Here is a 23,545-nt window from a genome sequence, read left to right on the forward strand (position 1 = left end):
TCAGCCGGTACACCACCTATGGAAGTTTGAACATATCTCACCACCGTGTCTAAAAACATATTATGCATTTCATGGTAAAGTTCAAATGTTAATGAAGACAGGGACCAAATCTAGAGATAGAGTAGCATGTTATAATAGAACGCTGCTTACTTGAGTATTTTCTATTATTTTTCTTATTTAACAGATATTTAAATCAATTTAAGGCATGACTAGCTTACTGCATCCTGCAGACATAAAATAAATTATGAGGAGCACAAAATATACTCAAAGTAATTTGGTTGATGGGATCTTTGGAAAAAGCAAGATTATCAGCGAAGCAGCAATGACATAATATCTCTATCTGAAGAAGAGAGGAGGAAAATTTAAAGCCTGATATTCATTAAGTAGAACGAACAAATTCTGAATTCCACTTTTATTAATCTAAAGACTTAAAACTTTAAAACAAAATACCTGCAATAGTATTTTTGTGCTCTTGAACACCGAAGATAGATCAAAGCAACAAAGTGATCCATTTTCTTGTCTGTTAGAAGTTCTGTAAGACTTCTGTTTCTAACAACATGCTTTTCAATTATATAAAGAGCACTATGCGTCCAAACATCACTGCTGAAAAACAAAGACACTGAAGTTTCACCAGAACAATCCAGACTGGAAGAATACACATCTCATCCTCACATCTGCTCGCATCGACCTACAAGATGCCCTGGACAAGTGTTTAATACACAAACCACAGATCCAAAGTTCCTCAGGCTGTTGCATTTTGTTCACTCAGGAGAAATTCAGCGCTGGATAAGACACGGATGCTCTTTAGCATTTCTGTTGTTACCCTGAGCCACCAGCTCTTCAAGAAAGTACCTCAACCTCTCTCGACATAACAGGCATCAATCCAAGTCCGTGGACTTCAGCTGTAACAAAACTCACTGAATCCAGCATGAATCTGCAAGCTACAAAGATCCACACTAAAGAACATCACACAAAATAAACCTGCAGCTTCTCAACAAGCCTAGAAGAAGCAGCCAACAGACTCTTTCAGCATTACAACAGAAGATCGTTCAAACAACAAAAATGAACCCATGATAGCAGAAGCACTTTACGTAACATACCAGGCAACATATTAGCTATGTAAACTTCTGTGGTGGGCAGTGAAAAACAATTTCTGTCTTGCAAAGCATCTCAAAGTTGTCTCCAGTGTAAGAAATGTCATTCCAGAGCTGATGACTGATTTTAGTAATGGACAAGACATTTAGTGGATAATAACTACCGCTGCAATAAGGTAAGTCCATGACACACAGAAAGTATATTCAGCAGTAAATAGATTACGGAAGATCTTAAGCCACCACTGATCAACACTGGGCTTTCTTTTTGCCACTATTTACTAATGAAACACACATTTTTAGTCTTCTTGGACCCTTTGTGTCCTTTCCCCACTCCTTAATTTAGTAGTTTCTCTCCCCTGCCTTCATCCCAGAGAAGGGCAACTCACATGAATTCCAACAGCACAACGGGGAAACAGATGGCAAAGAGCAGAAAAACTCTCCCAAGACTCTGGAGCCACAACAGACACAAGGACATGTACCAAAGGCAGGCCCTCACCCAGAGTACAAGGAGATTAAAAGGCCCAATGGATCCTTCTGCTGGACTGCAAGTGAAGTCATGGTCACCTCAAACCTCAGAGGTCCCAGTTACAGAAGAGCGGGACACGAAAGGCACCTGACAGTATGACACAAACAAAGACATGAAGCTACTTTACACATGGCAACTCGTGAGGCACCAAAAGATTTCCCAAAGGTAACACAAGACACAAGCACTGAGACACCATGTGAAGTTCCAGATGTCTGCTGCACCCACCCAGAAACCAAGGGGTTACTGCTTCACAACAGCATTTTCAGAAACCGCTGCAATAAATCTACAGCAGAAATTCAGGGCTCCAGGGATATATAACATGCCATGTCATCTATAACATGAAAATATAAATGAAGGGATGTCTGGTTTTTACATTTAGAATTGCGTGCAATGGAAATTAACTCTGCATTAAAAAGAACAACAAAAAAAAACTGAACAACTTGAAAGTAAAAAAAAAAGATAAAAAGGCTAATCCATTGCGTGGTGAAAATAAGAGCAACATTGCTGTTGAAGAATAACAAACACCACCTAAAAATTCCACTTCAGTAAAAAATGACATCATTATTAGCCTTTGTACAGAAAAGATTTTAAGCTAATGACTGCAAACACTTTAGGCTCACATTTCTTCTTTATTGTGCAAAGAGCTGTACTCAGAAGACAAAGTTCAAAAGCTCCATGGAGAGCTGTTCACACCACTGCTGGACTGTGAGGGGCTATTTCTTAATAAACTGGTGGTTCATAAAGAACATATAGATCTTGAACAGTAGTAAGCCCTATGGAAGAAAGCACAGGCCTACTTCAAGCACCCCACTGAAATCCTCGACCAAGAGACAGCAGCGTGAACTGGAGAAGACTTTGTCAGGAGGAGGAACTGGAGCAAATGCTGGGACTGTAACAAGTGACTGGAGCTCAACTGGATTTTAGAAAGGTGATCTTTCCCCACAGACCAATTAGTTTCACAGCAGTGGTGTCTGAGATGTAAAAGTAGCTTTACAATGTATTTCACTTTCTTTTCTTAAAAACACAGATAAGCCAACATCCATTTGAGCTTCTTTCAAGAGCATAAGGAAATATTGTTTCAGCAGAGTCTCCATCATGCCTGGATGTATTTATAGCGCTATTATCCGTCTCGGGCAGCTTGAAGCATTAACAAAACCTTTCCTCTGACTGCCACTTTTCAGTTTTCTGACTTGCTGCACCAGGCTACACCGCACAATGGTCCTTGTTCCCAACCCTGATCCTTCTCACAGGATCCACACCAGTTACGTCAACTTGCTAAAACAGAGTGACACAACCAAAAAACTTCCTTTTCCCTCTTTGAGAAGGAAGAAGGGAATTACATTTCAAATCATACCACTTTTTTGATAACTCCGCATCCTACATAATTTTCCTTAGCTCCATGAGAAATACAAGTAGAATGGAGTTGGCGCACTGAACAAATCTATACAAGGAAAAAGCTGGGGGGGCGGGAAACAAAAACAATCCCACAACAACCAATGCAACACACACCAAACTTGCTTTGGCCTTTACTTGCTATTTCAAGAAGCTAGGGAGAAGGCAGAGGAGAAAAAAAGGGATAAAGGTCCATCTTTAGTTTGGTTTCCTTACAAAATAAGGAAATAAATACCTATGATCACAGTTTACAGTCAGAACATGTACAACATATAACTATTTCTCCTTGAGAAGACCAAGGAAATAGCAGTATACACCTAAGCAAGGAAGAACATTTCCAAAAGGGATGAAATAATTACAGGGAAGAGCTCCAGTCTGTTAAAGTACCAGTAGGACTTCAATGAAAAGATCACTGTGAAAGAGCACAACTTCCCCACATTGAGCAGAGCTCAGCTAAACCATACGGTATTCTTACTCTTTCAAAAATGGTATAATTAATGAACAACATGTAGGGGGGGGAGGGAATGGGGTATCCAAATAACAGTGTTATCAAACTTGAAATTATTCTGGAAAAAACATAGGAAGAAAAACCAGAGCAAGCAAAAGACAGGAAGGTCTGAGCAGCGCAGCAGCAGTAGAGCACATCAAACACAGAGCCTGCACGACTCTGCTCAGCTGGGACCTCTTGCCAACAAGCATCTTATTTTGTACTTTAGATACAGTACACTGAATAGGCAGGTCCAGAAAGGCACCTGACAAATGGGGTGTCAGTGTCACCAGCTGAAAATAAGTGAAATATTTGAAAAAGATATTTTCATAGGCAGCTTCACAAAATTAGAATAGATGGCTACTCCTATCTTTTGACAATGTTTAATACACCTAGAAGCAGCAGGCTAACCAACAGTGCTCCAAAACCTGTCTGGTAAAGAAATGGCTTTTTTCTATAACATATGTTCTAGTGAACATATCTGACTCTTATTTAAATTATTCAACAAAACTACATTTGAAATTACAAAATTGATTTACATTCCTTCTTTCATCAACGCTCAAGCAGTACTCGTTTGCTGCTGAAGTTTCAAAGAAACTACTAACCCGATAAAAATTATAGATTAAACAAAACTGAAATGCAGTAAACAAATCAATAAGCAGGTGCATCATAGAATATAGTCTTTCTCACAGCTTATTCAACCCCCACAGACTAATAACTAGCTCATTCAGAAGTTTAAAAATCTATGGGGAACAAAAACTAGGTAATTGTGGGTTTCTCTTCCAATCTTTAAATATACAAAAATGCTGAAGGGTGATACCTACTAGTTCTAAAACACTCAAATATATTTCAAACAGAAACTACGAGTTTCTCTTAATAACCAAATATTATTTTCCGTCTATTTCATATAAAAGTTAGTTTTAAACACAAATAATTTTAAATAAGATTTTAAAGTAACCTGGAACATTAAAAACAGACCAAAATATTAATAACAATAACTTAAATTATGTTTTCTACAGTTTTAGTTCCAATTTCTATCTATCTAATGAAGTCAATAGTAAAATTAAAACATCTAGTAAATAATAAAAACTTCAGCCATATTGTAATATTAATCATACAAAAATTTAAACTTGGTAAACATTAACTCCACAAACTTGTTCAATATGTGGGTATGCATACAACGTATCCTCTTGACTAAAAATTTGAGTACACTCTGCGTAAAGACTACTCCGTCTGCTGTGTATCAGCACATTAAATGTCACCGAGAATGAAAAATCAGTAAGAACTGCAAAACCCAAACAAGATTTAAACTGATTGTTCAAATCAAGTTTTCCTGCCAGCCACTTTAAAGTCAAAATGATTTAAATCAATTCACCTTCTTCAACAGCCACAAATTAAAACACTGTTCAATTATGCGAACTCTGAAAATGAAGATGGAGAAGGAATTGACAGGAAACTGGTCAACCTCTCACTTAAGAGACAGAGGTATAACAAGGTTAAGTGGCTGGAAGCACAAATATATGGATAAATTCAGATTACAAATAATGCATAGAGATTAGGGTAATTATAACCACTAGAACAGCTTACCAAAGACAACAGTGGATTCCCCATCACATGAAGTTTTTTTTTACATTACAAACATGTACTCACAAAGTGTTCCAGCTCCAAGGGACCGTGAGGATTTCACACAGCAAGATGACACCCTACTCATGGCACAATTTAAATTGAATTAGATGATCACAATCGTCTTTTCTGATCTTCAAGTCAACGAATCTACAATTTGATTCCATGTTGAGATCTTGTATTTCTTCTCACTTCACCAAGTACTGCTCCCAGTGAGTGTAACTTCATTTATCATTACAGTAGGTTCCATCTGCTACCTGCTTAAATGCTAACATGTTCACCGCCAACTAAAGACTTTGAACAGAACCAGCCATCCTCTGAAACCATCCTTTCGGATGACAATGAACTCCAAATGCAGCTTCACTCTTCAATTAAGACCTTGAACAGAAGCTTATCAAAGCTTTTCACTAAGTCACTGCAGAATTAAACTGTATTTTACATGCTAGTCTATGGGGGGGAGGTTCCTAACATGCCCTTTGGCCTATGACACAAGGAATTAAATCCCCCTCTCAACATGGGACTTCAAGTTTACGCAGGAGATTGATGTACAGACAGCGAGGAAAGCCGTTATCAGGCACCAAGAGCAAGGATGATAGTTCAGTGGTTTAGGAGTCCTTCTAGGCTGTTTTGCTTTTAAACTAAGAGCTCAGTTTCAAGCTGGAAGCCTCCTACTAGATATACAGCACTAGATTAGTCTCCAAAAACAGGGTTCATATTACAACCCAGGAGAACGAATTGAATTCAGCACCTGTGGCTAAATTCAAACTTGTTCATCCAAGCAGAAATCCTTAAAAGTCTTTGCAACTCACACGTTGGTTAAATGTGGCTTCACTTCTTCTACGGCACTTGCAGCGCTGTCAAGATGTTTTTAGGACACAATTCCCATACTTGACACTGTTGCCAGTCCTCAAGCTTCACAAAAGCAGCAGTCTGGTCATTCAGCGTTTAAACTGAAAACACTATAATGACAAATGCTGACTGGGATTACTGTTTTAGATCATATCAAATGATTGCCGTAGCATGTGTCTCATTTCTGCTCCCTCCTATAAAAATTACTTTTACAGATTCCTTGACACAGATAAAAATTTTCAGGTTTGCTGAATTAGCTTTAACATTGTATAACACAAGGAGAATATTTCCACTGACTATTTTCATATTTCTAATATTTAACCGATATGAACAGACTTTTCATGCTACCCTCATGTTTCTATTTATGACATGACAGCAATATCCAAGGAGCGAGCCTGGATGCAGGACCAATCCTGGCTCTGGGTCTGCTGACAGACACTTCAACACCCACGGCCAAACGTGGGGGAGCATCCTCACCCTACCTGCCCTGCTCTCTAACCAGGGAGGCACTGTCACGGAAAGCCATGCTCTCAGGAGGGCAGCTCTGCTCAGAAGGATTGCCACTGAACCACCAAGAAAATATGCCTCATGGGGAGTAAGTAGCAGTTTTAAATACATATATATATGCTATAAATATATATATTAAAATATAAAAGCACAACAGTACAAGCAAAAATGTTTCTAAGAAAAAGCAGAAAAGGAAGAGAAGTTAAAGTTGCTACACTTCTCATAAACCGAAGGCAGCTTTAAAATAATCCAGGATCCAGAAAATGTGACTGTAAATAACAATTAAAGAAGTTTTTTAATTATGAGACACTGGTCTATTCGGGTTACCTACAGAAGGGTTACAGCAAGAGGAAGAGGATGAGAAACCAGCAACCCTCAGCCAAAGAGGGGCCAGGCAGTAGTGCTGGCAAGAGGCAGAGCCACAGCCAAACACAGGGATGAGAACTGATGGATGGGAACATGCAGTATCGACTGCTGCCAGAATTCATCACAAGAAGAAACTTTCTCCTTTTTTTTTTTTTTCTTTTTCCAAGACAAGGAAAAAGAAATGTCAATGAAAGTCACACACAGGTGAAAGTTCAATAATTTTTGGGAGGGATCTGAAAATACAAATTTATTTCCTTTCTGCTGATGGATCTCAGGCTATGCTCTCTGCTCACAAGGGGGCTGGGTACCAAACCACTACACTCCTAGTGCTGCCCCTATCATATGAAACCATAGCCTGACTTCAGGGTGGCTGCTCTCACAACACATGGGGTAACTTAAACACCAAATAACAAAAGCCACAAAACTGCTATTCCTTCCTCCCCACCACCAAATCCTGCAGGGCCAGGAATGCTTCTCCCAGGACTCCAGCAGTGCAGGTCTCCTCACAGAGAATCACAGAATGTTAGGGATTGGAAGGGACCTCAGAAGATCATCTAGTCCAATCCCCCTGCCAGAGCAGGAACGCCTAGGTGAGGTTACACAGGCTCCACAACCTCCCTGGGCAGCCTGTTCCAGTGCTCTGCTACCCTCACTGAGAAGAAGTTTCTTCTCAAATTGAAGCGGAACCTCTTGTGTTCCAGCCTGAACCCATTACCCCTTGTCCTACCATTTGTCGTCCTCTCACCTATCTTTAAACAAGCACACTGCACACATCCATGCACGAGCTAAACATTTGAGATTTCCTCTACCGCCAGCCAACAGAGAGGCTTTCTGATGGTCTTTTGAACCACGAGAATGATTTTGGCATCATGATTTTAGTACACGCCTCTGAGGCAAGGACAAGTTAGGCTCCTCTTTTTGGGAAAGGAATGTATTTTATCCAAGCTATCCACCAGAACTGACTTGGGCAAGTGTCTGCAACTGCTATGCACAGACCCAAGGCTCCCATCCCTGCCCAGCCCACATACTTCTTTAGCACTGCAATGAAAAAGAAATACTGTCTTCCTAAATCCAGCAACACGTGAAACATAAAGGAGAGCACATCTCTGGCAAGCACAAAATAAATCCATCTTGGATGCTGTCTGGGATGCAAAGAATAAAAAGTGTCCTAAATCTCATTATATTTTTCAATTTGTGCTATGTTTATATTTAATTGTTCAATGTGACTATCATAAACTTTATCCAAATAGAACCAACCAAAAATCACAAATCTATCACATTCTCAAAACAGAGTCCGTAATTATTGATATATACTCTTTAGACAAATGTCAGAGACATTTTAGCAAAATGTTGGTTTAGCTGAACATAGGGAAAATAAAAATGAAAATGGCAATGCTTTCTGAAATAGCAGCCTGCTAACTAGACTGAGTTTGCATTCTCTCCCTTCCAAATGGGGAAAAATAATTCAGTTTGCTCTTCTTTTTCCTTTCAAAATTCTGTATGGCACTGTCTATACAAAAGATTTCCTTAGTTTTTCACTGGTTCCATCTAACCAAGTTGCATTGTGTTACTGATTTACAGAAACCGGAAAATAATGTTTTTCCCCACCTTTGTTTTTTTAAGGGAAATTTTTCATTTCTCACTTAACCCAAATTTTCTTGCAGCTGAAAGATTCTTTGAAAAAGGAACTGGAAGAGCTCCAACTACCGTCCAACACTTTAAAAGATTTTAAAGTGTCATCAGTCATAGCTCTTTAGATGATCTACCAGAGCACTGCCAACCCATACTTGAAGACTAACTCGATACTGGTTTTCGCCAGCATTGCACACTCAAAATAAAGACAAACAAACAAATCTGTATTATTTAAAGTCAAGTCCTGCTCAGATTTTTGTCAAATGGTACTACATAATGCTCACAACAGTTTTCAGTTTCTTCCTTTTTTTTCCTAGTAAGAACTGGCAACCGATACCATTAATCTCAAATATCTCAGTGGCTACCTTGGATGACAACGTGTTATCACATTTGCTGTAAAAGGAGTTCTCACGTTTAGCAGATCATCTGAAAATGCTGGTCCCATGGAAAAAAAAACTAATAACATCCATGGTAAATGACAACAGTCACAGTTATTATTTGAAAATCATGCTGCAAGTTTCCAATATTGCATTATTCTACTTAACAAACTTCAGTCATTTCAGCTGAAATTCACAGTGACTGCTTCTGCAAAGCTTGAATTGGAAGTTTTTGAGAACACAGCAGTCACTTTTAACAATTTTGGTTGTGGAAAAAAAAGCTAAAAAATAATTCAGAATGTTTTGTTTGGAAAGATTCTCCCACAGGGATCCACAGAAAAAGACAGAAACTGCTGGGGTTAGATTATTGTCTTTACCCATGATGTCAGCCTGTCGAGACTTGAACAAAAAACCTGAGAATTACAGTTCCCCCATGCTCAGAAAGGCTTCCAGAGCTTGCTGGTAGCACCTCCAGTTCTACTAATGGACCTAAACTTACTTCCAATTGTCAAGGACCCACATAAGGCTCCAGAAAAGAGATGCAAACACCACCACCAGCCAAGCTCTTCTCAGCCAAGGCAGAGAATCACAGAATGGTTGGGGTTTGGAGGTACCTCTGGAGATCGTCTTGTCCAACCCATCTGCTAAAGCAGGTTCACCCAAGGGCATAGGAATGTGTCCAGGCAGGTTTTGAATGTCCTCAGAGAAGAAGACTCCACAGTCTCTCTGGACAGCCTGTTCCAGTGCTCTGGAACCCTCAAAGTAAAGAAGTTTCTCCTCATATTCAGATGGAACCTCCTGTGTGCCTATCATTAAGCACCACTGAAAAGAACCTGGTCCTATCCTCCTGACACCCACCCTTGAGATATTTATAAGCACAAATAAGATCCCCTCTTCTCTCCTCCAGGCAGAACAGGCCCAGGTCTCTCAGCCTTTCCCCATAAGAAAGATGCTCCAGACCCTGATCATCTCTGTAGCCCTCCACTGGACTATGCAGGTAGGCAGAGGGAAGATGAGGGTTAGCCTTTATAACCTCCTGATCTTCAGAGCTCTGACCTCCTGACAACACCCCACACTAATTAGCAATTAGGGTCACTGCTTACCACCTTACAGAGAGGGTAACAAAGCGGTCATCCGTGACATCCAACAAAACCAGGACCAGAACTCAGGTCTCCTGACACAACAGATCACCTGATTAATTATCCCCTTTGTGGCACTGATGTCCAAGGTCATGCATTTGATTGTTCTACATTTAAATGACGAGAATACACTCGCCCCACAGCCAGGCAAAAAGCTCAGGATTTTTAAGTCCCATCATTACTCTGCTATGTAGCAAACACCACATCAGCCATGAGCAAAGCGCGTGTTTCATTCCTGTCCTGGAAGCTGGTTCACAGAGAGGACAAAAGCTTGCAACTGCTAACCAGACATTCCATAGCTCAAGTGGTGCTGGTCTGCACTGCAACTTCAAAGCCTGTCAACGCCAGCACTACAAGCGACCCACAAAAGGATAAACACCATTACATGACTGTATTTCTTTCAATAATAAATAAATAAATAAATAAATAATTCTATGAACAAATAAACCAGGTGATTAAAAAAAAAAAGAAAAAAAAGACACTGCTAGGATTGCATTCAGAGGGTAGGAAATGACAGTATGCAACTGCCTTGCAAATGTTATTCAATATCACCAAACACATACTTTTAACAGTCCTTAATCATGGGATCTCCCTTGACCCTAACACACAGAATTTTAGTTATCATATACCTTAGCTTTTGCATCCTCCTGATTTTACTGAACTTTGTAAAATAATAAATAAATAAAAGGGATAACCAGCAAGCCAACACCTGGACAAGTCCTACCCTTGTACCTGCAGCTGAAGGGGTTCTTCTGACCCAGGAGCTGATGTGCACAGATGTGGAATGCATGCAGAAACATAGTCACTATGAAGCACAGAGTCCCTGAATGTATTTCACATGACGTCATACACACTATTCCAAGTTTTACCATATATTTCAGCTGAGAAGCACTGGGATGGCTCATGCCACCATCCCTTCTCAAAAACACAGGAAATGACAGAAATAGTTGTAGGACCAAGACACACCATAATTTAAAGTTGTCTTCTCCAAATCAAGACACAACATTCTGCAGTAGAAACAAGTGCAAAAAAATATTTGTATATTATAATTTGATTTTGGTTTAGACCAAAGTATAGATCATGCTTTCCGATTCATAACATGAGATTTTACACCGAACTCAAGAAACCAAAGTCCACAAAGCTCAGTGTTACATACAGTGTAGATATACTGACTTTGCTGGCAAAGCCACATTCATTTTTTCTCTTCCTTCTGTCTCCCAGTATTATTTTAAGAATTCTCTGCTTCCAAAAAAGTAAATAAAACTTATTAAAGAATATCCTATCATTTTTGTGTTATTGTTATTGCTTGGGAGCAAACACGACAGCACAGACTCAGGAAAAAAAAACTTCAGACCCACCAGTCACACCAAACTTTGCAGAAAGTTCACAGATTTTAGGGTGCCAAGTCTAAGCAGACCTTCTGCACAGAAAAGAGCTTCTAAATGTAAACACAGCACCACTAGCACAGTTGGGTGTTTTCATATGTATAAAACAAAAGAGACATAGCTGTCCTCACACTGGTCCAATTTTACCCACTTTTGCAACAGTGCCACATACATATATCAGGTCTAGCCAAAGCCCCAGTCAAGTTTGTCAACATAACTCTATGCCTGGCTATAAACTGAAAGAATATTTTTGACACTGAATCCTCAAATGTAACTCTTGTTCCCTTTTTTTTTTTAATTACCAACTTTAATAAAAAATAAATCAGTGGAAGTAAGAGGACTGTCTAAAGTTCAGCTGTTGAACACAGGGTAACATCGCATGGAGCTTTTTCCACTGACGATCAATGTTGAGAATGTCCTTAGTACTCTAGTGCAAAACCATTTCTCTTTTCTAGAGTAAGCATGCATTTAATTAAAAAAGAAAAACATTTTTCACTGCATAGGAAGGGTAGTCATTGCATGCTTTCACATTTGCACTTACAAAACTCAAAATTTGTCTTACATATACAGCACTCCTTGCACAAAAAGGAAAGCCATAACCTGACTGCTCAATACTTTCCTTCACATCTCACTTTGAAACAGCATGCTCATTATATGTTTCCTTCTTAGCCAGGGAAAGGGAGCATGCTTGTCTTTGCAGCTCCTCCTCTTTCAAAGACGCACAGCTGCAGCTGTAGTAAACAACCACTAGTCAGGAGCTGAGAAGGTCAAAGTCTCCGTGCTGCATCCATTTCAGCTTTTCTAAAAATGAAATTTCCATTAAAAAAAAATTAGTATTTTGTTTCACTTTGTAGTTGCATCAAGGAAGGCAAACCACAATCATCCTCCAACAAATCAAGAGACAACACATCAAAAGCCACAACCAAAAACACTTGAGTAAAAAAAACAAGTTATTTCCCCAGCTTTATTAATATACAAACACCTCATCCCCAGTCTCGCATTTTACTAGATTTGAACAAAGACTTGTCAAAACCAACCCTGTACTGACAAGAGCTGTCACACAATGCAAGTGGCACTTACTGAAGAAAGGAGCGAGGAGGTTGTCCATCCTGAATGGCGGTGATCCAGCAGCCTCAAGCGCAGAGGCGACAGCACTATGACTTTGAGAAGGCTAGTGCAAGCAGGCATCGTCCACCCAGCAATGGGCAAAGGCACATACCTTCCCTTTATTTTACAAGCCATACAAAATCTGCACAGCAGGATGCCCTTCTAGAGCTGAAACCTGAGTTACATGGACATTCTGCAACCCTGCTGTGTGGCAAAGAGCTTCCCAAGCACCCAGGAGCGGCATCACCCATTTCCTCAAAAACATGGTCTGTATTTCTATTTGATTACGGTGGGTACTGTCAGGCACCACCCTGGTCTGGGTGAAGGCGAAGACGGTCGCTACCACAGGGCTTTGCAGCCCAAACCCTTCACCGAGCCCAGTCAACCATCTCCTGGGGCAAGAAGAGCCGGTTCAACCCTGCTGCATTTCAGCCTCCTCTGGTCTGAAGTGAAACTCTGCTTGCGTACGTTCAGGTCTGGCTAATCCTGACAGAAACAGCTGGCAGAGGGCTCCACGATTAGCCTGTCCTGGAATCCGAAAGTTTATTTTTAAAAGTTGTTACACATGGTCCTCCTGGGCTCCCAGGGGCCTTTCCAGCAAAGGTTTTTTTCTACAAGAGAGCACAGGACGGTCTGGAAATACTACTGCTAAATGTTAACAACATTTAAAATGCCTCATTTCCCATCCCCCTTTCTTTACACGTCTGATACTGCCTCACTATCAGAAGCAGAAACCGAATAGTATCTCCCACATCCTAAACTCCTTCCCAGCCCCTCCAGCACACACGCAGTCACTCATCAAACACCCCATGGCATATCTCCTCCTCAAAAAGCCTTTTTCTTCACAGCTGGGAGACAGAAGAGAAAATAGGATTTTTTTGCAACCCTCTTTAAATGCTATGGACTACTCCAGAGGAATAACAAACAAACAAACAAACAAAAAAGAGCCCAAGCCACCTTGTAAAGCTGCCAGTATTCTAAGGAAAAGGTTTGCCTAAATAAAGGTGCTCCCCAGCCTATCCCCCTTCCCCCCCCCCCAAAACATGTACTAGGCACAGAAAAGGGGGGAAAATAATAAAAGGAAAAAAAACAAATAAAAAAAATTCAAAAAAGGAAAATCTGGGTGCTGCTCCCCAGCCGCCAAGGGGGTGATGTCATCTCACCAGGCTCCAGCCCGGGCACCCGCCGGCAGCGCAGCAGCGGCAGCTCCAACCGGCTGCCAAAGCCTCAGGCAGCACGGGGAGGGGAAAAATACAAAAAAAATTAAAAAAAAAATCCATATGCAATGTTTCCTTCACTATGCGTGGTTGGTTTGTGACGATAGGTGACATGCCAGCTTGCAGACAGCGGTTTCAAGTTGATTACATCCCATTAGAAAGATATTCCCCCTCCCCCAGCATGAATATTAAAAAAAAAGAAAAAGCAGACTTGTTTCATGCAGCCTTACGTCATTAATAAAATGCTCCTATCGCCCCATCTGTGACCTATTCAGCACAGTTACTAATCCCACGCTAAGACCACTTTGCTGTTCCAGTACATTTCAGAGTTGTAGACCAACCAGAAAGCAGAAAATGGAGCCCACACGCCAGCACTATATAAAGCAGCCTCGCAAAGTTGCCGCGAATATCTACCTGCCTTGACGATACAAAAAGGGAAAAGCAAAAAGAAAAGGGGCGAGGGAGAATAACACCATTTATTTCCATGATGGATAATTAAAATAAATAAATTGGTTTACTTACTTATTTTCAGGGGGGGAGGGGGACTGCCAAAAGCTAGCTGGATTTCACAAGCTCAATATAAATCCCGATGCAAGCGAACTTCTCTTCGGTGCCTCCTACCAAACTGCCCATACCTGCTCCCTAAGCGCGTAAACCGGCTATTTTTCACATAAGCCCATTTGCGGGAGCCGAGGTCCAAAAAAACCCACCACCTGGAGCGAAGCATCACATCCCCGCAAACCACAGCAGGGGAAAACATAAAATAACCCATTTTGTGTCTCCTATCCGCCTCCCCCCAAAATCCTGCACCACCCTAACGGGATTTTGAGGGGAGGCAGACAGGAGCCCAAATTTCATCTCAGCAGCAAAAAGCTTTTGGTGGGCTTAATGGGATGACACCGACGCCACGGGGCACGCTTTGGGCACACGCTTTTAGCATAAATACCAGCGGTTTGCTCGCCAAGCAACACCAGACGACTTCTAGAAGAGCAAGTATTTATTTTAACAGAAGATAATTATTTTTGTAGAAGGTAGCACAGCGTTACCTGCAATTTTTATTTTTCTACCCCCACGGCGTTACACTCGGATTTCTTCCCCCATTAGCGTTACACTCTGATTTAAAAAACTAATTAATTTTTTTTTAATGTATTAATTTCTTCTCACCCCCCCCCCCCAAAGGCGCAGGGGCACGGCGGCCGCCCGGGGCCGGTAGCACAAAGGGCTAGGGCGATCCCAGCTCATCACTCCTCTCTTATCGCTTTTTTCATTTATTTCTTTTTTTGCCCCCTTGCTTTTTTTCACCGCACCCCCCTCCCCTTCCCCCACATCCCCCCCCCGAAGCCTCAGCGGGAAAGTTGCAGGAAAAGTTCGGGCGGGCGGCGGGGGCGGCCCCCAGCACATACACACACACACATGGGGGGGCACGGAGAGGAGGGAGCGGGGAGGGCACCGTTAACCGCCGTTAACCCCCCGCTCGCCCCGGCGGCGCTGAGGGAAGGGGAAAGGGGGGGCGCCCTACGCCCGCTTTTCTTCACAATTATTTAACTTCAGTACAGGAGCGATTTTTTTTTAAAGCTGATTGGGACAGCAGCAAAAAAAAAATACACGTTAGGCGTTTATTCTGATAAGAAAGGGAATCGGCACAGACCTGAGCAGAAGCGGCAGAGCAGGAGAAACTGTTTCCTTCCCCTGACACAGGGTCCCCGCTCTCTGTCTGTCTGTCCGCCCGGGGCAGTGTCACACGCACTCACCCGCACACCCGTACTCACAGCAGCGGCGCCCCCGGGCTCGCCGCCGTCCCCGGGAAATGAATGGGGGCAGCCCCGGGGAACCGCGGCGCTCGCCGCCGACTTACCCGCGTCACATGATGAGCCAGGGGCAGGGTGGGCCGGGGGTGGAGGCTCCCGGCGCCGCCTCGCCTCGCCTCGCCTCACGGTGGGGCCGCCGCCGTGACACCCCACCGGTCGCTCAGACAAAGGGCCCCGCTCCGAACCGGTGTCCCCCCTCCCCAGCTCCCGGCCCCTGCTCCGGCCGCGGCGGGCGCCGGTGGCGTCGCTGGCATGCGGCGCGTCCCCGCCCCCACCGGCAGCCGGGCGGGGGGAGGGGAGGGGCCGCGCCCCCGCCCCTCGGCCGCCCCGGTGCGCCGCCCGCCCCGCCCCGCGGGGTGGGGACGGGAACGCCCGGCCGCACCGCCCGGCCCCGGCCGCGGCCCCAGCTCACGCCCGCCCGGCCGCGGGGGGCAGGGCAGCGGGGCGCCGAGGGGAGGGGCAGGGCGGGGCCGGCAGCGGGAGGCCCGGCACGGGGGGGGGGGGCGCTGAGGGCAGGCGGGGTCGGGGCGGGTTAACGGGGTGCCCGGCGAGGCTCGGCGGGGTACGGGGAGAGCCCGGGGCGGGGGGGGACACACACTGGGCCATGGGGGTGCTGAGGGGAGCGCCGGGAAAAGGGGAGACGGAGGGACAGGGCGCTGCGGGGAGCCCCGCGGGTGAGCGGGAGGGCGGGCGGGGCCGCGCTGCCGGGGGACGGGCGGAGGGGGCGGCGGGCGCTTCTCTCGGTTCGTCCCCGCTGGCCGGCCGGGCGCTGCGGCCGCGCCGTTACCTGGCGGGCTGGCAGCGGCTGGGCGCTGCAAACCTCTCCTTTAGCATTCTTTTCTTTATTATTATTATTTTTTACACTGCAGCTCGTGGGAAGTATGTGAGGTGATTTTTTTCTTTTTTCTTTTTTTTTTTGCATGTAAGTGTGAGTCGCGCCTCTGCAAACTGAGAACTTCCTTTATGGGAAGGTTGGGTATTTTTTTTCCACACGTAAGAGCTGTAAATACAGGTTTGTAACGGCTTTTAATAACAATACACAGAGAAGAAGAATTTTAAAAACCCCGGGAAATAAAAATACCAGTCCAGAGAATCAGGATTGAACTTCAAGGACCCAATCTCCTGTTTCTTTTGAAAAGCGTTCTTACACGGTGAAGTATTTCGATGGAGAGGTCCTGGCCCATGCCTGACCGGTGTCAAAGCTATTTGGCTGGCCTGACAGGTTACCTAGGAATTCCCTCAGCCCTTTGTTAAAGTAAAGCTGATGTGGCTGTTTTCTGCCTCCTCCCCTGTGGTTCCCGTTGCGTGAAGTAAACACGGCATGGCCAGAGGGCAGGTGAGCTTTGACCAGCCCTGGCTGCTGAAGTGGTGTCTGGGCAGTGCTCCGGTGGGTGGAATTCAATTTAAGGAAGTTTAATAACCTTGTGAATAGTCAACGTGCTGCCCTCGTCCTAGATGAGGCAAAACCTGTGGTCAGAGCATGTAGAAAATGGCAAGTTCCTCATGATCCCCACCCCTCGTCCTCCCCAAATTCAAACTTGGCTCAACAGCTCTAGAGGATCCCACTGGTAGCAATAATTTGGTAAATAAAATACAAAAAGAGGGATTCCTTGTCCAGTATGTTGGCCTATGGTGTGAGTGTGTTTGAAAAGCCTGTATAGCTTGTATATTTACACAGAAAGCCAGGCTGAGCTCAGGTAAATAATTACTGCTAAAACGCTATTACTTTCAGTAAATACAAGCTAATGTTTGCTGCTCTACACAGTATTTACTGAGGAAGCCAGAAGAACCAGAACCAATGTTTGTTCCCTGGGAGGATTTCATACCAACTGCCTGAAATACACCTGTGCATTGCTTCACGTGCTCTCCCTGTAACTGGTGCTCTGCCGCCTCTTGGTATAAAGGTAATGCAACCCTTTTGCTGTTTGTCGCTGCATCTTACCCCTATTTCCACAAGGTTAAAAAAAAAGGCAGAAAAGCAAATAAGAAATGTCAAAATGCATATGAACAGAAGTCAACCTCACAGTCCATATAAATACATGTCTCCTCAAGGTATAAAGGAGAATAGGCATGATTTGCTATTATAATTTTGCCTCTAGTGTAATCATTTCCTTTGGAGAAAAGTGAGCATAGAGTTAAAGTGCTGTCTGATGACCCAAGCAACGTATTTCCTTATATTATTTCTTTAGATGCAAAACCAGTTCCAACAACTCATCGTAAGTTATATATATGATTCATTAAATTTCAGAAGATTTTACTCCAGTCAGATGTTAATGTTGTAACACTTATTTTAAAGATAAAATATGCAATCCCACAGGAGGCAGGCTACTGTAGAACACCACCAGAAACATTCCCTGGATAGATGCTTAGCTTATATTCAGATTAATCAATAAAAAACATGAGTATTAACATGCAACCTTCTTAAACACTTGGAACAGGGAGCAATGATTTCCCAGCACTGAACGTTCTGCAGAGAAGAACTGGTTTCTACCTACTGAGGTTAAAGGATTAATCAATACTTGGCACATGAAAAATGAGTAGTGATAGCAGGAAGATTGCATGTAGTCAATGTGATAAGGTGTGTAACAGAGAAACATCGTGTTACACACATTGCTGTGCCCTGAGAAGCAGACGAAGCTCATTTCCATTGGATTTCAGATAAAATATTTTAAAACATCAATATTTATTTTGTCATACTTAGAAATATTTTATTAATTTATCTAATATATCTAAGGAAATCATCTGGAAGAGGGGTTGGCTGACTGACATTTGGTGATAAAACTTGTTCTCTGTGAGCTTCATTATGTGCTATGTTGGTTGTTTACATGGTCTATTGCCTGCTACTAAGAACTATTACCCATATGCATGAATTTGCAGGGCAGTATCTAAAGCAAAAAATATGTAGCTACATTCACAGGAGAAATTTATTACATTATTATAGATCAATAGATTGATACAGAAGTAGGGATATTACACATTAGTATTTGATATATATCACAGATTTATAGAGAAATGTAGTTCTCAATCACATGCTTTTATGGAAAACCTGTCCTACTAAATCACCATCTTGGCTCACTCCATATACCTGACCCTTCTGTTTCCATTCTCATCCAGCTTAACAAAGCCGAACATACATCGTTGATTTGAAAATGTTCTGGCTTACATTTTAACACAGAAATACTTCTAAAACATTCAGTATTTCTAAAGATTTAGAAAGTTCTCTTTTTTTTTTTTCCCCTGCATTTTTTTTTTCTCGAAAGAAGGACCTTTAATTATATTTCCTATTAATCAACGGGACTTTTCAGCATGCTATTTTTTCAGAAACAAGAGTCTTCAGTTTCTAAATGTGAACCTTAACAGTGTGTTGCCATACACAAATCTAAAAATAGAAAAACATACATTTGGAAGTCAGGAAAACGAGTTTGCCCATGGAACATTTCTGGTTACTTTCTTTTTCATAAGCTAGATAAGTGTGTTTATGTGTGTATTTTAGAATTTTTCTGTAATTCTGTACCACTTCTACCATATTGCCTACAAAGCAGTACTACTGATTCACTTCTATTGAGTCCCAGTACTTACCACCCCAGATGGCTCTTTCCAGTCTTCCTGTAGCTGCTCTTCCTCTGCTGGAGTTTCCTAAACCTTACCAAAAAGGAGGTCCCGTAAAACCTCCCCATACTGCTCCTCAGCCTCTCACCTCTCCTATCATTGTCCTCCACTGATACAGAATCTTCTTCACTGTTCTTCCCCAGTATCCATTGTCCTATTTGCATTTTGCTTTAGATCTTAATCCAGCAAATGTGCAAATAAAAAAACTCTTGAAAGCAATTTAGCAACTTCTACCTTTAACTGAAGCATATTTTAAGTCTTTTTTTTTTTTTTTTAATTTAATCATAATGATTCAATCATTTCTCGAAACAGGGAATGGCATCACCAGCAGAGAGCACACTGGAACCTCAGAACAAAAGAAAACAGAAAAATCAATAGCATATTTTAACAATGCAAGCCTGAAACAAATAAAAATACATCTGAAATAAATCAGTAATGTGCTGAATATTGTGAGATTTTTGTCATTTAAATTAACACCAGTCATAAAAATATCATTCTTAAGTTATCTATTGTTTGCTCCATTTTAGCTTCTATTCAATTTTCTAACTCAAACAAACAAACAAAAGAAAATATCAAACTTACTACCCAAACCAAAAACTAAATGTGTTTTTATTTGGGATGCATGGTTGGACAAAAGCTTTAACAAATTACATGATATATTTTAGAAGACAGATTGTGTTCATTTGCTGAACTTAGGGAAACCTTTGGATTGACAGATAATCAATTCAAATACCTGCAGTTGAGAGATTGTGTTACTAATTCCTTTCACAAGCCTTCTCTTTTGGATACAGGCACGTAAACAGGGACTTTTTTGCTCAGGAATTGCCCACCTCAGCAGATAAAGCCTTGCGGGTATGGTTGTTGTCTTGCAGTCCAGGCTGTGATCATCTGCCAAGAGCTTCCTCTGCTCCTTCTCCACTCAAACTGGGGTTAAACTCAACACAGCTCTGTGCGCTTTGCCCCTTTATCCAAGAGCCATCATCAAGCATGAGGCTACAGACTTTTTTTTAGGTGAGGACATCAGTTTCTGTTTCTTTGAATCTACTTCTAAAATATTTTAACACGCACGGCACTCGGCCATCAAATGCAAGGGTTTACAGTCAACTTCTAGGTGGCCATTAACCAAAGCGGTCAATCTAAAATGTGGAAGTAAAATGGACAAGTAGCGCTATCGTATTTCATGTGACTCATTCAAACATCAGCAGAAATATTCCTGGGGTGTGAAAATGATAGCTTTTGTACACCATGTTTGTGTTTTTTCTATACTTTGTATGAATCAATTGTTCTTAGATGATCAGGAAATTTTGCCTTTATCCCGCTCTCCTTTAAAAAAAAACAACAAAAACAACCTAGCTTGGCACATAAATGGCAGTGTTAGTGTACACCATGCAGCCTCTCTGATATAATAAAGTATATAATGGAGAATAGTTCAGTTACACTGCACGAAAGAGGAAAATGATAATCTGATACAATAGGTACATGTCTTTCTCCAGGGACAGAGACCAAAATATTCAATTTGCCAGATTTAGACCAGCAATGTTGCCAAGTCACATTTTCTAGGAAAGTGGGGCCGCACAGTACTAATGCTTCACTCCCTTGCTCCAAAAGCTCTGTGCCCTTTTTTTAACCTTGGATTGAGATCACGAACTATTTTTTTTTTTAATTTTAAACTTGCCTTCTTTCAGCAAGAGCCCCTGAAGGGTTATGATCTTATTTAAGAGGCAGAAGAACAGGAAGGGACAGTTCCTTATTTAATATAATCTAACATTGGCAAAAGTGAATAGAGAGTAGGAAATCATCAAGGAACTTGTCCTGGGAAAGCAGGAGGTTTTGGTTTTTGCATCTCTCCAATGTATGGTTAATGTTTTTGTAAGGAAAAAAAAATGGAGACAGGCACTTCCTGGCTCTGGACACCATGTCAATTCAACACCCAGGAACAGAACGGGTTGCTCGGGATTTTCCTTTCAAAACTCTGTAGTTTGTTGCTGAATTTATGGACCTAAACATCACTCCGAGAAAATGTCTTACATCATTTTGAGCTCCATCTTCAATTCCATTATCTCAGCTCCTCATAGTGAATACTATGTTTTTTGGTTGTTTAGGAGACAAAAAGAAAAGGGTTTCTTAAACGGTGCTTTATAAAGAGAGGCATACTGTATTCTTATATGGACATGAAAGTTACTATATCTCTTTTGGTAAGATAGACACGTTGTGTGGGACAATCTTCCCAAATTTGCCGGTAACTCCCACTGTGTTGTGTTCTCTGTGGCTCCTGGTTATTTTGCTCTCCACTGCGTACATGTGGCCATATCATAGAATCATAGAAAGGTTTGGTTTGAAAGGGACCTTAAAGATCACCTATTTCCAATTCCCCTGGGCAGAGACACCTTCCACTAGACCAGGTTGCTCAAAGCCCCATCCAGCCTGGCCTTGAACACTTCCAGGGATGGGGCATCCACAACTTCTCTGGGCAGCCTGTTCCAGTGCCTCACCACCCTCACCGTGAAGAATTTCTTCCTCATATGTGATCTACATCTACCTTTTCTCAGTTTAAAGCCATTACCCCCTGTTGTATCACTAAATAACCCTGTAAAAAGACCCTCTCCAGCTGTCTTGTAGGTCCCCTTTAGGTACTGGAAAGCTGCTAAAAGGTCTTTCTGGAGCCTTCTCCAGGCTGAACAACCTCAACTCTCTCAGCCTTTCCTCATAGGAGAGGTGCTTCAGCCCTCTGATTATCTTCGTGTCCCTCCTCTGGACTCACTCCAACAGGTCCATGTTCTTCTTATGCTGGGGGCACCAGAGCTGGTCACAGGACTCCAGGTAGAGTCTCAGGAGAGCAGAGTAGAGGGGGAAAATCACCTCCCTTGACCTGCAGTCCCTCTTCTTTTGATGCAGCACAGGATACGGTTGGCTTTCTGGGCTGCAAGTGCACATTGTTGGGCCATGCTGAACTTCTCATCGACCAACACTCCCAAGTCCTTCTCCTCAGGGCTATTCTCCATCTATTCTCCACCCAGCCTGTATTTGTACTTGGGATTGCCCCAACCCATGTGTAGAACCTTGCACTCGGCCTTGTTGAATTTCAAGAGGTTTGCCCAGGTCCACCTCTCAAGCCTGTTGAAGTCCCTCTGGATGGTATCCCTTCCCTCCAGCGTGTCAACTGCACCACACAGCTTGGTGTTGTTGGCAAACTTGCTGAGGGTGCACTCAGTCTCACTGTCCATGTCAACAAAGATGTTAAACAGCACCAGTCTCAATACCGGCCCCTGATGAGGAACACCACTTGTCACTGGTCTCTGCCTGGACATCCGAGTCGTTGACCATGGCTCTTTAATTGCGACCATCCAGCCGATTCCTTTACACTGCTCCACCCATCAAATCCATATCTCCCCTTTCTAGAAACAAGGATGTCATGTGGGACAGCATCAAAGGCTTTGCACAAGTCCATATAGAGATGAAGTCAATCGCTCTTAAGTTATCCACCAATCTAATTTGTTCCCTGTGCATGGGTTTCATAGGCTGCAAAAGAAGTTCTGCATGTGAAAAACCTGGAGGAGCAGTTTCAAAGCCAGAAGAAATGTGCCAGAAGTGGTTGGGTTTTGTGCACAGGACTGAGAACAATTCTGCAGGCAGGTTAGCAAAGGAACATGTTCAGCTGGGCATAGATCTGATTTTGTACCTAGTAGGCAGCCAAAAATATCTGCGATGTCTTCTTTGCGGATATTATCATAGAAATCTTTCACACTTTTCTTGACAGGTTTTAGGTATAACAAGTATTTTCAAGAAATTCTGTTTTTTCCCAGTTGTTTTTATTACAGTAAAATTCTTTGTTCTCCATGGAGGTGTTAAAAAATTACAACAGAATAAACCTGCAAACAAATAAGCACTTAGATGCTTTTTCTTTACTCAGACAGCATTTCTCCTTTACCATGTTCCACCCTGTCTTACACATGCTTTCCTGTGTTATTAAGGCACTCCTGTCCATAACTTTTGTTTTGATTTCAAGGCCACACAACTTGGCTTTTCCAGTACCAGAATCTCTTGGATTTGAGAGATACTTACCCGGCCTCAAGAAATGAAAATATACAGAATCAGATTCGAAATTGGACACATTGAAAATGGTTCAACACTTCTCTTACTTCATTAGGTTGGTTTGAAATGTCTGGGTTTGCATCTGGGCATCATGGACATACGCATGGTCATGGTGATTTCTGGATCATGTACTTGCTGGATCAAACATTGATAGCTCACATGCTTTAAGAGGCTTCATCTGGACTCAGTTGTACGTACCACATTTCAGATGAGTAAATTATTTTTTTAATGAGTTATAGTTTGGGTTTTTTTAATGGGAAATTTCACAGGTTATTAACCATAGTTGTGCCACTGGGTATCATTCTAACAGCTGAAAAACCTAAGCATCATATTGT

The 23,545-nt window shown here is 42.4% G+C and overlaps 1 protein-coding gene and 1 long non-coding RNA gene across 13 annotated transcripts in view; one reads left to right on the plus strand and one right to left on the minus strand.

The window, feature by feature from the left end:
* Positions 1-15,893, minus strand: part of KLF12 (KLF transcription factor 12) — a 254,973-nt gene extending 239,080 nt beyond the window's left edge. Inside the window, exon 1 of one of the 8 annotated variants that reach the window (XM_065055600.1) lies at positions 15,557-15,893. The gene's annotated coding sequence lies outside the window, so the exon portion shown is untranslated. Of the gene's footprint in view, positions 1-12,457; positions 14,194-14,223; positions 14,963-15,349 lie in introns of those variants that run through there. The other 7 variants (XM_065055571.1, XM_065055564.1, XM_065055615.1 and 4 more) reach the window with 7 other exon arrangements.
* Positions 15,894-16,034: 141 nt separating this feature from the next.
* Positions 16,035-19,550, plus strand: LOC110358325 (uncharacterized). 5 transcript variants are annotated; one of them, XR_010471075.1, is made up of 3 exons: positions 16,035-16,071; positions 16,437-17,413; positions 19,431-19,550. It is a non-coding gene; the product is annotated as an uncharacterized LOC110358325 (long non-coding RNA). The 5 variants fall into 5 exon arrangements; XR_002412668.2 differs by lacking the exon at positions 16,035-16,071 and having other exon boundaries at positions 16,098-16,521; positions 17,275-17,413; XR_010471077.1 differs by lacking the exon at positions 16,035-16,071 and adding an exon at positions 16,099-16,397 and having other exon boundaries at positions 17,275-17,413.
* The last annotated feature ends 3,995 nt before the right edge of the window (positions 19,551-23,545 follow it).

This window comes from Columba livia, chromosome 1 (genome assembly GCF_036013475.1).
Source record: "Columba livia isolate bColLiv1 breed racing homer chromosome 1, bColLiv1.pat.W.v2, whole genome shotgun sequence".
NCBI lineage: Eukaryota > Metazoa > Chordata > Aves > Columbiformes > Columbidae > Columba > Columba livia.